Raw genomic sequence first — 16,594 nt, forward strand, 5'->3', positions numbered from 1 at the left:
TCTAAGGATTTTGTGACCTGGTCATAGAAGATCACCAGGTTGGTCTGACAGGACCTGCCTCTAAAGAACCCGTGTTGGTTGCCCCTAAGCATAATCTCCACTGCTGGCCTTTCACGGACATGTGCCAGGATAACTCTCACAAAAAGCCTACCCAGGACCGAGGTAACTGGCCTATAGTTTCCTGAGTCCTCCTTCCTCCCGGTTTTGAAAATGGGAACCACATTGGCCCTGGTCAAGACTAAACCATTTCAATCTGATACCACAGTAAATCTTTGTTTTCTGGCATTCTATTAGCTGGAATAGTCTATTAACCAGCACCCTGCCACCACTGCCATGCTGCTGCCATCCACCACTCTATGCCACTGTCACGTGCAACCACCCCACTCTGCCACCACACTGCTTTCATCCACCACCCTGCACTGCCGCCACCACCGTTATCCACCATCCTGCACCACTGCCGTGTGCAAGCCCCCAGCTCCAGCTCCAATATTTTTAGATAACCAGTATTTTTACATTACCGGCACCCAGCATTCCCCACTCATGCTGGATAATGGAGATTTTACCATATATCTATCCAGGTCTATCTTAGACTGGGTTCCACCATTTTTAAAGTGGTCTATGTGTACTGAATTTCTGTTCTGTTACAGGTATAGACTTCTTTCCAATAACTAATACTAATTTATGTATAATGTCTGTATCTGGACTTTATTTAAAGCAAAATATGAAATTACTGGTAGAAATTAGTAGATATTCCGTATCTTCCTAGGTTGTGATCTCTAGCTGTATTGGCCTTATGTCTTCACCCATCACTCTGAATCCAGGAGACTGCCAAAAATGATAGATTTTTAGATATCAAGTTAATAATTAAAATACAAAAGAAAGTTTGGTTGGTCAAAAAGATCTGCAAAGATCTCTGATCAGATTACCAAATAGATAAATATTGCAATAATGCAAGATAAATATTCTTGCATTATTATTGCAAGAATAAGATTGCGTTCAATCTCTGCCCCACAACTGCCCTGTATAATCTTGTAAAGTACATTTCAGCAAGGAGTGAAAGTCGTGAAAATGGAAAATAAACAATGCCAAAAAAATCCTCAAGCAAAACAAGTATTGCTTCAAAATGTTAGAATATGGGTAAAATGTCTTCCTCCTTCCATTATTGAAGCATTTATACAAGACACCAGTAACTACTCGTATGCTATGCTATTGTTTATTTGAAAGCATTTGCACAGCACCAGGCATTTACCTGGAACTTCAGGAACACAGGTAAAACAGGTTCCTTTCCTATTCTTAATACATTACAATATTAGTGAGAAGCTGTCTGTATGTCACAGAATAGGACTAGAGCAATCCTGGTTGGGTTATGTGGGTGTTACATGAACAGTAAGAACAAGACACATGAAGATCTAGCAACATATTCTTGTCTCAAAGTTTGATGACTATAATTGGTTGTAACAGCTTCCCTGTACCATAAATATATGCTTAAGTGTTTTCAGGATTGGCACTTTCATCTCTACTTGCATATTGCCTGCTTTGGGATCTGGCCTGCCATGTACTCAGTTAGGGGTGGAAGTGCTCACTTCCCAGATATCTGTAACTGAGTTTTCACTGAGTTCAGAGGGAGCTGAAAGTATTCATTAATTTTCCACCATGCTTTCTTCATGAATTCTGAAAACTATTTATGGTGCTGACAGACGTTTAAAAAACAAAACAAAACAACACTTTCCTGGAAGAGGAATTGTGTTAATTTCTCTCTAACATCCATATAAATTAGGCACTGCAGCAGGGCTTTCTGGTGCTTTTATCTAATAGCTGATTCAATCAGCTATTACAGGGTTTTTCAACCTTTTTTAACAAGTGTACCCCTTCTGTCTCAAAGTTTCAGCTCATGTGTCTCTTTATATTAAAATTATTTTGGGGGATGAGTGTGTGCACTCATGCATATGTGTGCCCCAACTGCCAAAGCAGGTAAGTCTGTGGGGGAGGGGAAAGGGCCGGGGGGGGGCAGATCAAGGCCCCCCATGGTGAGGGAAGCAGTGGGGCACACAGACAGGAACAGAGGCTAGGGTGGATGTGGCCCCAGATGGTCTGGGTCATGGGACAATTGGAGCCCAGGTGGCTGGTGCCCCCCCAATATGTGTGTGGGGCAGAGGTGGCTGCTCTTGCACACCACTGCAGCTGCCCCGGGAGTGCTGCGATGCCATGTGTGTCCCACCAGTGGGCGGGCAGAGGGCACAGCTCAGCCCGGCAATGACAGGCACTTGGTGTTGAACCACTCCTGGGGCAGCTGCAGCAGCATGCAAAGCCCAGCACGTAGTGGCAGCTGCATCCGCCCTGCACACAGATCAGGGGGGCACATGCCCCCTAGGCCTCCACTAGGGTGCACACAGGAGCAGGAGCTCCCCATACCTCCTATGACCTTTTTAAGTACCCCTAGGGGTACACATACCCCACAATTAACAACCACTGAGTGATCATATAAATGTGCCAAAAAGCCCCACTGAAGCACACAATCTATACAGACATTGAGTGAGCTGGGTGAAACTAATGCAGTGCCTCTTCTGGGCATGACTTACACTTGGTGGGGTGGTGTAACAAGCTGAAAGTAAGTGCTGTTTTGTTTTGTTTTTACTTCTGTAAGCAGCCTTAAGGATAGGGATCTGCCAGGTTTCAGACACTACAGAGTGTTAGAACTAGAGGAGGGGCAGGGACTGAGACACAGGCATTTAGAGATATTTAGCTAAAAATGGGGGGGGGTTGTATGTTTTTTAGGGTTTGTTTGGTTTTCTGGCTTTTAAACCCATAAGGCCCAGAAGCTTAATTTACATTTAAATGAGGCATTAACTTAATTAATGTGAACATTTAAGTTAAGTATTATTGATGATAAATCCAAATATTTTTCCTGACATAAATGTTGTAAAACATCACTGATGAAATGCTCAGTTTGTTGTAACATTAATGTGAGAAAGTCTCAAAATAATGGGCCCACAAACTGATGTCCTTTATGTACCCACAAACAGTATGGGCAGAAACAGTACAAGCCTCACCCCACTGCTTCACTAGTTCTGACTAGCTGTAGAATAACTTCTTGGGTAAACGATAAATTCACAAAACATGCTTTTTGTTTATCCCAAAACTACAACCAGGCTTAGATCAAAGTAATCAGATCCTTTTGTGCAGAAAAAAGTAATGTGGTACTAAATTAAAAATAGTAGAGAAGGGGACAGTTGTCCTAGTGAAATTAATCAGACATATGAAAAGGTTTATTTCTCCTAATTGCTGCTGATTTATTACAACTGGCTGGTTGTGCTATAAATACTGACATTTCTGGCCATGACAAAATATAGTAACAATCTGTGCTGCTATTTTATAGCAGACTGTATGTTGAAGGATGGAGAGTGTGCAGCCTGGAGCTGCCCACACATTCCAGCCTCCCTAGGCAGGCACTCCCAGGGCACCAGGAGCCCAAACTAAATTCTCCAGGCATACTTTTGCAAGCAGGGAAATCTGAGGTTCCTCTGCTTGCAGATGTGATCCCCAAATGTTCTCCTGCAGGATGGGGCCCTTTTCACTTGCTGGAGTGACAGGGGCCTGGCCCAGCCCCAGCCCAGCCCTACAGGATAATAGATGACACCTACGTTACCCAGTGAAGTGAACCAGCTCTTCTGGAACACATCTTTTTTTAGCCTTAGTTATAAGCCAGACTGTTAAAAGTACAGATATCTTAATAAAACTTTCAAAAGAGTCTGGAAGTCATATTCCAATTGATCCCACTAGGTACCTACCTACATCATCAGGGGTATAAGCTGAAAATGTGTATGTGTGCCTATATGCTTTGCTGAATAAGAATAGTTATGAGCATGTGAATGCACTTTAAATGTTGAATTATACCCTTAATTATGTAAGAGATTTAAGCCTTTGTTGGATCTGAAGGAATAGTTCATTCTCCTTTTACTTTCTTGGACTTCTGTGTTAAGATGGATGTCTTGAATGGTGCGATGATTAAATGCAATAAACTTCTTTTTTCAGGATAAGCCCAGACTGATGATGAGCATTCCCAAAATTTTGAGATGAGAATAAGGTCTGTGGGCCCTCAAGAACTCTCCAGGTCAATGTGTGGGAATTAGATTGAGAACAGTCATCTCGTTAATATTTTTTCTTTTTAACTCAGCCCCCCTATAATTTTTCTGGCTGTGTACCAGTTGAAACGTCAATCCTTGGATATTTTTGGATCTCTCTTTTAATTAAATCAAAGTTCTATATGCTGTACACCTGCTGTGCATCTTTCTTTTTTATGCCAGGTGTCAGTTTTATTGATGTGTGGAATAGGAAAATTATGCAACATTCAAAAGACACAAAAGAAAAAAATGTAATTGATTATACAATCCTTTTCATCTTATTTTAATTATAAAACAAGAAATGAGCTACCTCCCCCCACCCTCCTGCCCCAAAAAATGCATTACACTATGGGGCTTCTACTCATATAATTTTAAAAATAATTAATATGGATTTAAAAGAGAGGAAGAAGATCAGATACTTATCATGACCATTAGAAAAAATATTGTAGGCACCAATCCTGTATGGAATTGAAGATGAAGTGAAAAATAATAGGTTTGAGCCCCAACTCAAGCATTTATGGTTTAATAAGATTGATAGCCCACAATATTTGCCAGAATCCAAACTGAAGTTGAACTCAAACTTTCCATGAAGTTTAATAAAGTCAGCTGTTACGGTGAAACCATTTCCTTCCACATTCCCATTTTTATGTATTACTTTTCATCTTTAAAAAAAAAAAATCTACAGGATCCAATCAGTTTCCAGCCCAATTGTGCTAAGTGCTATGCAGCCATACCGCAAAAGTGATTTGAGGGCTGAAGAAAATTCCTTAATGCAAGAGGACAATCTGTTTAGTTTGTCCAATAGTATTTTAATGACAGTATGTAAGTACTTTCATAGGGCAAAAAACAGTGGGTATAAAAGGACTTTTTCATTTAGTAGTGGAAGACATACCAGTTATTAGTGGGTAGAAGCTAAAGCCAAGCAATTTCAAACTAAAAATAAGGTCTGATTTCTTTTAGAGGTGTAACGATACTCCGGTCTAATATTGGATCGGTACCAATATAAAGAAAATTGTCTGTATCAGAACTCGGCCTGATATGGCTGATAATTGGGTCAATTAATGGCCTGTGCATGCACACAGCCACTGTACAGCATGTAGGCAGTGAGGAGCACAGCCCACAGCTCATCTGAAGGGGGTACAGGGAGTTGGCCTCTGCTGCTGTGTATCACTCATCTGGGACCTGCTCATCCAATGCTTCCCTGTTCGTCCAGTGGCTCCCAATGCTGCTCCCACCACTTGTCTGGGAGGGCATGGGGAGGGTGGCATGTGCCCCCAGATCTGCACGGGGCAGGGCAGGCTGGGGTTGCACAGGGCTCTTCCCAGCCCACCCTGTGTAGATATGAGAGCACACACCACACCTCCCCCCATGCCCTCCTGTACAAGTGGCGAGAGCAGTGGTGGGAGCCACCAGACTAGTAGACAAGCCACTGGATGAGTGGTTCCTGGACAAGTGCCCCCTGGATGAGCCACAGCTCTGTCCTGCACAAGCACAGCCCCCGCTGGGCAGCACTTGCCACAGCCCCTGCCCTGGCCCCAGCCCCAGCCCCACACCTCCTTCACCATGGGGACCTTGATCTGCACCCCCCATGCCCCTTTCCTCCCCCTTCTTCTTCCACCACAACAGACTTACCAGCTGCACACAGCTGTCCAAGTTGCTGGGCTTGTATCAGAAATCAAATTGGTATCAGCCAATATGCCTCCTTAAAAATTGGCTATCAGTGTCAGCCCCAAATATCTCTATCAGTGCACCCCTAATTTTTTTTAAACACAGAGGGTATGCCTACACAAAATGTGTTAATACAGATTAGCCTAAATTAATGTTTATTACCTTTACCATGCATTAACTTAGACTAAGGATGCCTAAATTTGATACCTGCAGGCGTGATTAATTAATGCTTATGTACATGTAGACATGACCCAGCACTGACTTTAATGCTGGGTCTGCCCTGCCACTCGGGGATTGGCCTGAGCTCAGCTTCAGGGAACATTCAGGTGTTGGGGTGCTGGGCACCTGCCCTGGGGCTCTGCCCCTTAGTCTCCCCCCCACACACTCTGTGCTTGAAGACCCAAAATATTGTGAATAGTTTTTTCCTTGTATACAGTTTCCCACTTGTAGGTGGGTTTTTTATTGTTGGTGGGTGGAGAAGGTGGTGGAGGGGTTGGGATGTGGGTGAATGTCCTGGGGGTAATTAAAGTTTTTTGTTTCACCCATGCGCATGTCCTGAGAGTGGTGCTAGAGGTGGGCAAGAGGTAGGAGGTGTGTGGGTGGCAGGGCAGGTGGGCTAGAGCATGGAGTACAGGAGGAAGTTGTCAGGTAGGGTCTCCTGCAACCAATGCCCTGGCTCCTACTGGCAGGTACACGGCTGTCCTGGGGTCTGGCAGGTGGAGGGGGCTCCTGCTGTGGCCAGCAGGGCCAGCAACATGGTCAGTAGGAGCGCAGTGTGCTGGTCATCATTGGCAGGGGCTGGGCTGGAGCAGCAGGGCAATAGGCATCACTGGTAGGGGTAGGGGTGGAGCAGCCCTGGCATGGGGAGGTAAGGTGGGTGAGGCAAGGATCTGCCTCATGCTGCCTCTGCACTGGGCATGTAGCTCTTGGGCAAGGAAGGTGCTGGCCAGGGATCAGAGTTTCCCAGATGGCTGCTAGGTCCTTCAAGACTTTCCCACAGTATGTGTCAGATTTGTTGCCACAATGGTGACACTTGTTGGCTAGAAAATTATATGTTTGCTTTTAGGAATTGGCTTATAGGTAAAATAGGTATTTAGTCTGTTATCAACTGCAGGAGTTGTGGTTGGTCTGAAGGTTGTGCTTGCCTAGAGCGAGGTATTGGGTCTGGGTTATGAATCCAGTGCCAACAGTACTAAGTTCGCATTTATCAATATGGAATATTTCATAAATGTTGGAACTTGAGTTCTTAGCAGTATTGAATAATGCTGCAATAGCCTGCCTGCATAGAACATGTGGATTCTGGGGGGCACATGGAAAGTTTGAACCTGGATCCATTTTTGGATTTTCCATCTCTCAGCCTTCCTGAATTAAAAATTGGAGGCATTCACATCCATTGATTTTTGCCTTTGAAGCCCTTTTCTACAGACTACTGAAAAAGAAAAAGACATCTTAGAGGACGAAGACTGAAAGCAAGGGAAGGACAAAAACAGCTGTTTCACTGCAGTGGTTTGCTTGTCCTTGAAACAGAACGGTTTTTATACCACAGCATTTCTGCTAGGATTTCTCTTGAAATCTCGGAAAATTACAAGGGAGTTTAGCAGTATATTTTCAAAGGGGACATACTGTTTGTTCAAATAATGAGATGAAATTTAAACTTGATGTCTTTATGACAGAGTTGAAAATTAGACTCCTTCATACATGACATTTCTATAAGATAAACATGCACAATGTCTTTCAAATTTCCACAGCTAAGGGATTATATAGCATTTTATATTCTGTTCCAAACACTAATTTGTAGTTAATAAGGATGTTGTGCGTGGAGAATTAAACAATGCTAAATATAGTAGACAAACATTAAGTAAGTTTCATTAAGTTCATTTCTCCTTTATGGAGGTAACTATTACTATAAGTAGTTATTATTTTATTAAATAAGACTAAATTATTAGAAACTATTAAGTAATTATAATTGATTACTTCAGTGGTAATAGTCAACTACCTGGAACATGCTATTTTAATTTGATGTTCTTTTACAAGAAGCCTGTATTTGGCTTACATTTGATAAATAATCCTCTTCAAAATATAACATGTTGAACAGGTGCAAATGATTTATTAATAACAATATTTTACAGATCTCTAATGCCTTTCAGCAAAAGGTGTCAAGATTCAAAACATGATTTAGTTCTCATCAACACCCTCCATGACTTGGAATGCAACATATAGTCTGGGAAACTAAGGTACAGGTAGGTGAAATGAATCCACTCAAATTCAGTAGCAGAGACAGCAACAGAGCATAGGAGCAAAGCATCTTTCTACTAGCTTCATCAAAAAGTTCTCTCTCTCTCTTTCTCTACCCCGTCTCAGTCTTTATCACTCTTTCTCTGACAAAAAGTGTGGGAGGAATAAAGCTATGAAAAGCCATTTCAGACACCAAAATGTAAGTCCCATAGATAAAGCTTATTAATAGCATATTACAGCATCAAAAGAAAGTGGGGGGAGGGGAGACAAAAACCCTATCTGGAAGTCCATATAGCAGTAATGATACTTTACAATTAAATTAGTCTTATTATTTGCTAAGTGCTGGTAGTGTGTTTAGTACTGTATATGACAAGCCCTGCCCAAAATGCTTATGTAAAAAAGACAAAGTACAGGGAAAAATATGGAGAACTGAAGAATCTTAGATCTTTCTCTCTCTCTCTTTCTGTCTTACAGACACACACACACACACACACACTCTCTCTCTCTCTCTCTCTCTCTCTCTCTCTCTCTCTCTCTCGGTTCCTAATCTAGCTACTGCCTCTCACTATGTCTATATGAGAGATTGACAACATTTTCTACTGTCTGGCCATGGTACAGGTGAAGAAGCATCCTGTTGCCAGAATCCCTCTGAAGCCCCTTTTCCCTCCCTCCCCTTTTCCCAAACAAGGCCCAAGCCCCACTGCTCCACAGGCTAGATGCAGCCCATGGGCCCTATGTGGCCAATCTCTGATCTATATAGTTTGTTGCTTGTTTTACTGGATAATTTTTTTTCCAGATAAAGTACTAAACAAAGATTTTACATGCTTTATTTGAAGAAATAGGCCTTGACAAAGCATCTAAATACTTTGGGTACAGGAGAATTCAATTTCTAGTTTATGCTCAGTTGAGTTACTATGCAGAGTTCTTATTCTACCTCCCTTTATGCATTAAAAAATTAAAAAGCATAAGCCAGTCTTAGATCATTTTGAGAATTCAGAACACAAGCTACACTTTAGAGGTACAGATTTTATTCTTGATGCGTGAACATCTGTTCATGCCCTATATAATAACTTGGACTTTTGCAAATGGGAAATGGTCATGTATCCAAACAGGTGGCCTTTTCCCATGAGAAAAGGATTCAGAACTCTTAAAGTTTTCATTTTAGAACATTAAAGATTCAGAAGAATTACCTCAACTAACTGGTTGGGTTAATTTCAGTATTTGTGTGAAGTGATTTCACTGTCATTTGATTTCAACAATATTTTTTTATGAACTTTATATTATTCACATGAATTCTTCTTCTAAAGCCATTGGTTTCCTGTGTCAATAGTCAAAGCTACTTACAAATAAACAGGGAGTTAGCGTTTCAGTTCTCACAGGGTTGCTCAAAGAGAAGCCTGAAGTAAGCCTGGGGACTGGAAGTTGAAATATGTTCTATTAAAAACACAACTAGTTGGCAGAAAGAGAAAATTCTTGGAAGATGATTCATGTTTAATGCATAGACAAGGATATACATTAGGCTTGGGCTTTTCTTTTTATAGTAAATATCCTCTAAATCCATTAGGGAGAATCATGTTTCCTGAAATACTGTTAAACCAGATGACCAGGTCTACCAATGTTAGATACTAGGGCTGTGCAAGGCTTTGGACCGTGTTTTGGATCTGGAGAAGCTTTGGACACTTCAGCATCCAAAGCAGCATGTCCAGCTCCACTGGATTTGTTAGGCTTTCCGAAGTCGTTCAGAGCTTCTGAAGCACTTCAGAAAAGCTTCAAAGCCGCTTCGGAGATCCGGCCATAGGGTATAATGGGGAAATCAATGAAATATTTATACCTTTGTTGTTATTGGTCTGATTTGGATGAAATTTGCAGGATTGGTAGCCTCTGCAGAGATCATGAAGCATACCATGTTTCAAGAAGATTGGTATAGGGGTTTGAGGAGAACTGTACCCCAAATTCCTGAAAGCAAAACTCATGTCACGTGTATGTATTACACCACTGGGGGGTGAAAGTCGCCGAGGTGGTAGCCCCTGCTGAGGCCACAAAGCCTACCAAGTTTCAAGGAGGTCGGTGCAGGGGTTCAGGGGAGCTACACCCCAAATTCTTGAAAGCGAAACTCATGTCATGTCTACATGTTACACCACAGTGGGGTGAAAACTGAAGGGGTGGTGGCCGCTGGTGAGGCCACAAAGCCTGCCAGGTTTCAAGAAGATAAATTCAGGGGTTTGTGGGAATCTGCACCTCAAGCTGCTGACAGGCAAAACTCGTGACATAGAAGACCCATGTGTGTTAAGGTGCAGCAGGATGAAAACTTTAGGGGTAGTGGCCCCTGCTGAGGCCATGAAGCCTGCCAAATTTCAAGATAAATTCAGGGGTTTGGGGGGAACTGTACCTAAAGCTGCGGACAAGCAGAGCTTGTGACATGGGTGATAGTGTGTGTGCTAAGGTGCAGCAGGGTGAAAGCTGCAGGGATGGTGGCCCCTGTTGTGGGCATAAAGCCTGCCAGATGTGGAGGAGATAGGTGCAGGGGGGTTCTGGGGCCCTGCACCTCTGGCTGCTGACAGGAAAAACTCATGACATGGATGCTTATGCAACTGTGTCTGTCTTGGGGCAGGGGTGGGGGGAACTACTGCAGCCCTGGCTGCTAAGCTACTGTGTTACCAGTTATCAATCAATCATGATTCACTCAGAGACCAGCTCAATACACAGTTGCTAACTAATGTAACTAGTTAATTAGCAACAATTAACACCTACAAAACAACAGACTAAGGAGAGAAAAGAATCAATACAGACAATCAACTGCCCCAAGACAAAGACAGTTAGTTGCACAAGCACCCATGTCATGAGTTTTGTCTGAAGCAGCTAGAGGTGCAGAGCCCCAGAACCCAGAAGCCCCTGCACCTATCTCCTTGACAGCTGGAAGGCTTCATGGCCACAGCAGAGGCTGCCATCCCTGCAGCTTTCACCCTGCTGTGCCTTAACACACACAGTGTCACCTATGTCACAAGTTTTGCTTGTCTGCAGCTTGAGGTGCAGTTCCCCCCAAACCCCGACACTTATCTCCTTGAAACTTGACAGGCTTTGTGGCCTCACCAGGGGCCACCACCCACACAGGTTTTCATCACAAAAATCAACAAAGTTATAAATATTTCATTGATGCCCCATATAATAACTGAGGTGACTCCGAAGTTTCGGAGCCGCTTCAACCGGATCAAAGCGGGAATCCAGTCCAGAGCTCCAGATTGGATCCCTAGCATCTGAAGCGGCCAAATCCAAAGCCAGTTCAAATAGCTGCCTACTCACACAGGCCTATTAGATATCTCCTGTATCAGAATCCTATTCACCCAACTAACTTTTACCTCAACTGGAGTAATGTTCATTGAATTCAAGTCATTTTTCTAGCCAGTGTCCACTTGATCCAAATCTTATTTCTTAAAAAAATTAAATGAAAATCCAAGTCAAAACATGGTTTTCTCTACAGTTTTAACATCCTGTATACTCTCATATTTTTTCATAGTCGTGTAAATACATGTTTTAAAAGAGCAAGTGAATTTTATGAAGTTATTATGAAGTTGTGCTACTTTCATGGTCATATTAACAATTGCATTGACAAGGGAAAGATTGCTTAAACAAAATGAATTGATTTGAAAGCCCTATGGTACATATCTACTTATTATATACTTACTTAGGTAATGAGATGTCCAGGTCAAATTTAATTAGGGACAGGCAATTGCTTTCAGAACAATCAACTCCTCAAGGTTTCACTAGCTTTACAGAGCAGCCCAGGCCAGTTTATTTTGATCCTATAGAAAGTACAGATAACTGTATTTAGTTAATTTTGAAAAAAAGTGAACTTCTCAGTTCTGTCCAGGAATTGGAAATAGAAATACTAATTTAGCACAACAACAAAAGAAAAACAACATAAAAAAGTGATTATTCCATCTGAAACAAGAAAAAGAAATAACAGAAATAACAAATAGAACCTAGTTTTCTTGTCCAACCCAACTGTGTACACACAGAAATTTTGGACCATATGCATAAACTGTGCAAATATTATGGGACTGTAGCAGTTAAATATATAAAAGATCTATTAGATCACCAAGTCAGTTTTTGTGCCAGGGCATGGGAATCAGTACATCATTTCAATAGATCATCAAATCCATTATTTTGCAAGTGTAAGCTATAGTTTGCCAAGAAAAATCTATAGTCTTGATTTTAGCCCAAAGGTGAATACTCCAATTAAGCATCCAAACTCTGGAATGGTCCTACAATTCAATCCAGACTTAGAATCCTTAGAGGTTTGTCCTAACACCGCTGTGAATGGTTGGTTTCCCCACAAAGTGTATGTTTGACATTTCTTCAGTGCAAATGTTTTGGTGCCCTGGAAGATTTTAAAGAAAAGTGTGAAGGAAATATACCATATTTATGACACTGTGTTATTTTATTCCATCCTTTCTCATGTTCTCAAAGGCAATTTCACACTATTTCCTGAGGGGGTCCTAGCCTTGAGGAGTGATGACCTTTGTGTTGTATCTTTTTTTTTTCTAAGCTGTGTTTTACATCTTGTTGTGTCATCAACCAGTATATCAAGAGCATTACTACACTTGACTTTCCTTATTTTCTTTTTGACAGTGTCCTCAGGGTTGATAAATGGTCTTGCTTTCAAGGAGAGGGGAATGTATTTATTTTGGGTTTATATATAAGTTTATGAAATCATTACATTCTGCAATAGTGATGGGAACAGCAAGCACAAGCTATTACATCAGTTGTCCCTTCTGGGTTCATTTCTTGGTTTCTTTCTATCATTGGTAACTACTCTGGAACCAGGAGTTTTTGGTTTTTTGTTTGTTTGTTTTTAATATCAATATGTTGCACTTGGATATTTCTGAAGGAAGCAACAGGGTGGTGGTGTGAAAAAAATAGCAATAACATTTGGACTGAATTTTTAGTCCAAATGTAACACATCTAAAATGAAACAGGTGCTTCTGAAAACCAAATACTCAAGGGAAATATTGCTTACAGATAGTGTGAGAAGAGGGAACTGAAAACATAAAATGAATCGAATCCTCCTCTCTTGTTTTTATACTGTCCACTTCATACAAAGCTTAGTTTAGCGGATACCTCAGTAATTTTTAGTCAACTCATTATGAGGTAAGCCTTGGAGAATATAAAAGACTGGAAGGCCTGTAATACAGTTTGAAGAAGTTTTCATTGAAAAACATTTGCTCATTCCATAACACAAAAAAATGAGGATTGCATTGATATACAAGAAGAAAGCATGAACCTGGAGCAAATGATCAAATGTGTATGGGGAAATAGAGTTGTGAGGAAATAGATACCATGGACAGGACTCAGAGCAATGATCCTATAACTTCTTTTTCATTTTGAGGTTGTAATCAATTCTGTTTATTTAGTGATGATCCAAATGTTCATGGCCTGCCCCATCCCAAATCTACTTATAGGTTGGACTGTATAATAGGCTCCTTCCACACCCTTTAACACATTTTTATTACCAAGGCAATGGCTAGAAGGCCTCTAAAAACATACTTACAAAAAGTAGCAATTTTAAATGTTATTGAACCCAGGAGTTCCACTTATTTGAACAGAGCCCAGAGCAAAGGGATCTCCAACTTCATTTTCAACATAATAGACATTACAAGTACTAATAACAGCAGTAGGCACACTTGTTTTATGGATGTGAAATCAGCATCAGCATGTCCAAAACAGATGGGTTCACAAATCAGTTGGCAATGATTTTTAAAAAATGTCCTCTAGAGAGCTGGTGCAGAGCCCAGGCTCTGTCATAAGGACTCTTCCTGTAATACTATTCTATAACAACCCTCTCTCCATGCAGTGGAACCAATGAGGTAGTATCAAGAAGCCAAAAAGCCATGGGCCACCATGGACTTTACAGCCCCCTCTGTTCACCTGATACCGGTAGTCACATGCTTTAGATTATTATGTAAGCAACGGGTTGATACTGATTACTGAGCGAGTGCCAAATGCATGTTTACTAAATATTAGTCTCTGACTATGACTAAATTAGGAAATTTGTTTTTATTTGTGGTGTCACTTTATTATGTACACTAATTAGGTTTCATATCATATGACACCCGGGGGGTTATTTGTACATAAAAAGAGAGACGTTGAGCTCAATCCCTTTTATTAAGTGTGTTAATGAAATTAAACTGCAGTAAATAAATGGATGTAATTTGCCACCACACAAACATTTCTGTTTCTGAATTGCTGGGGAGCAGATCACACTATTGCACAGTTACAAAATGATCAAATATTACTTTTTTTTAATTTTAGAATGGCCTAAGAGGAAGTATGAGTAATTAAGACCAGCCTGAAATTACTTTTGAAATACTTTGGAAACTCTGTTATATTATGCATAATGTATCGGTACACTCCTTACAAAATTCAGTTCAATTATCACTGCCTGAGTCATTGTCATTTTGGAGCCTAGACTAGTGGTTCAGGTAATGCATATCAAAGAACTTAATACAGCAAATTCCTTCAGCAGCCGTCTGTATCATGTGATAAGCTGATCCTCAGTTTTGCTGCTGTAACGCAGTGGCAGTGGCAGTAAATTTGCTGGGATGAATTCCCTGTGGTCACAGATTTGTTCAGCCAAACAAATGGCCCTGCTCAGCAGCCAGCAGATGCTGTCATCTGCACAATATAATGATCTTGCCTCCTCTGATTGAAACTATCAACGTTTTAAATATATATAAAACAGATATAAAGTCAGTGTATAATGCAGCCATTTCTGTGTTTGCTACTTGCAAGTGTTCATCCTTTGTTTCTACCCTTCCCCTCAATTCCTCCTCTGAACTCTCCCTTTCCCTTGCCTCATATGTAATAGAGCTATGCTACCTACACTTGTATGTTCATTTATTTATTCATTTATTTATTTATTTTGCTCCTGGTTTGCTACCATTGAATAATTCGCAGAGGACACTCTAAATGTGCCTTTGTTACTGCACCGTGATTTAGTACTTCCTATTGGAAGTACTAAATGATGGCACAGTAACAGCCCATGCTGCACCATGTCAGCAGGGCATGGTTATTTTTAGCCCCTACATTGCCACAGCAATGCGCTATAATGAGATAGCACATTGCTACAGCAACATAGCTGTGGCATCATGGTTCATGCCCACCCGTGCTATGTCACTACAGCGTGTTGCTACAGTGATGAAACATCACGTGTAGATGCGCCCAGAGGCACAGTGTTATAGTTCTGTGAAAGTGTTGGCTTGGCGGGACTTTCTAACAAGTGCTGATGACGTCTTTTTCGTAACTGCATAGATCCTCTTCTGCTCCAGCTGCGAAAAGTTTATATTCATGAAACATGTCCCAAGTCATAGATTTCTACCACAGTAGAACAACATACTTAATTGTTAGCAGTAAACGGTGGTCTCGGTCTGCTTTACAATCTTTTTATAGTTGTTTTCTATCTGCCCTGAATGTACACAGTTGGCTGATTTTCCAAATAAAATTTCATATAAGGTATAAAAGGCTCCTAAATTTGCCTGTATTCTGTGATTCTTTAGTGACCCCTGTGGGTGGTTATTTCAGAACAGAAATGAAAAAATCATACCCCACCATGATCATAAGTTGGTGGAGAAATTAGTTTCAAGTTATTATAATGTATATTCTCCCGCCACAGTTCCCTACAGGGAATGTGTTTATCAAGCCCAGGTTGCCTGTGCTCTTGATTATTTGCATATTGTGGCTGTGCATGGACAACACTACTGAGCCTTGAAGCTCTCTCATCACTTTGGGTCAAGCAAATGCCTTTTGAGAAACCCCACATGTTTGAACCATAAAATCATTCAATACCATACAGTTTTCAATCAGCATTTGCATAGGATCCTTGTCCCTAAATGTATGCCATGAAGAGAAGTACAGCATTGCAGTCAAACATGCTTACAGGAAGATGCACATACAGGCAAATGAGTTTGAGGTGAATGATGAAGAATTCCCATATCCCTCTAACCTCAATTAATGGCCAGAGTGACCAGGGCCAGAGACATGTAGCAGGAATCTCATTTCACACTGTCTGCCTTCTTTTTTTATGTTGTTTTGTAAACACAGTTCATTAAATTCACCAGCAACATATACAGGAGAGGTAAATATAAGCCAATAAGTTTAAGGGAAGCTAAATTGATATAACGTACATGATGCAAGAAGGTATGCACTAAGGTCCCTGGTATATGTTATACTTAAGACATGATTAACCAGTTACTCACATCTTAAGTTGTAACCCACCACACATTAATGGAAGTAATTGCATGATAAAACAAGGAATAAGCCACAAAGTTATTACACAAAAAATGTGTAATAACTTTGTGGCTGGTTCTTATCTTGCCATTAATTTAATGTGTGGCCAGGCTTGAGCTCCTAGCCATGTAGCCTTGGGCAATAAGTAAGATTGTAGGGATCACGTATCAGGTCCCATTATGCCTTTACTTGCACACCTGCCATGGGCCTAATTTTTGTTTTAGGTACAAAGCCCACTGAGTATCTATAGATCAGGCTGTAAGTAGGTATTCTTTTGGACAAGGAAA

The sequence above is a fragment of the Gavialis gangeticus genome, unplaced genomic scaffold, assembly GCF_001723915.1.
Source record: "Gavialis gangeticus isolate Ggan-Ray unplaced genomic scaffold, GavGan_comp1, whole genome shotgun sequence".
Taxonomy (NCBI): domain Eukaryota; kingdom Metazoa; phylum Chordata; order Crocodylia; family Gavialidae; genus Gavialis; species Gavialis gangeticus.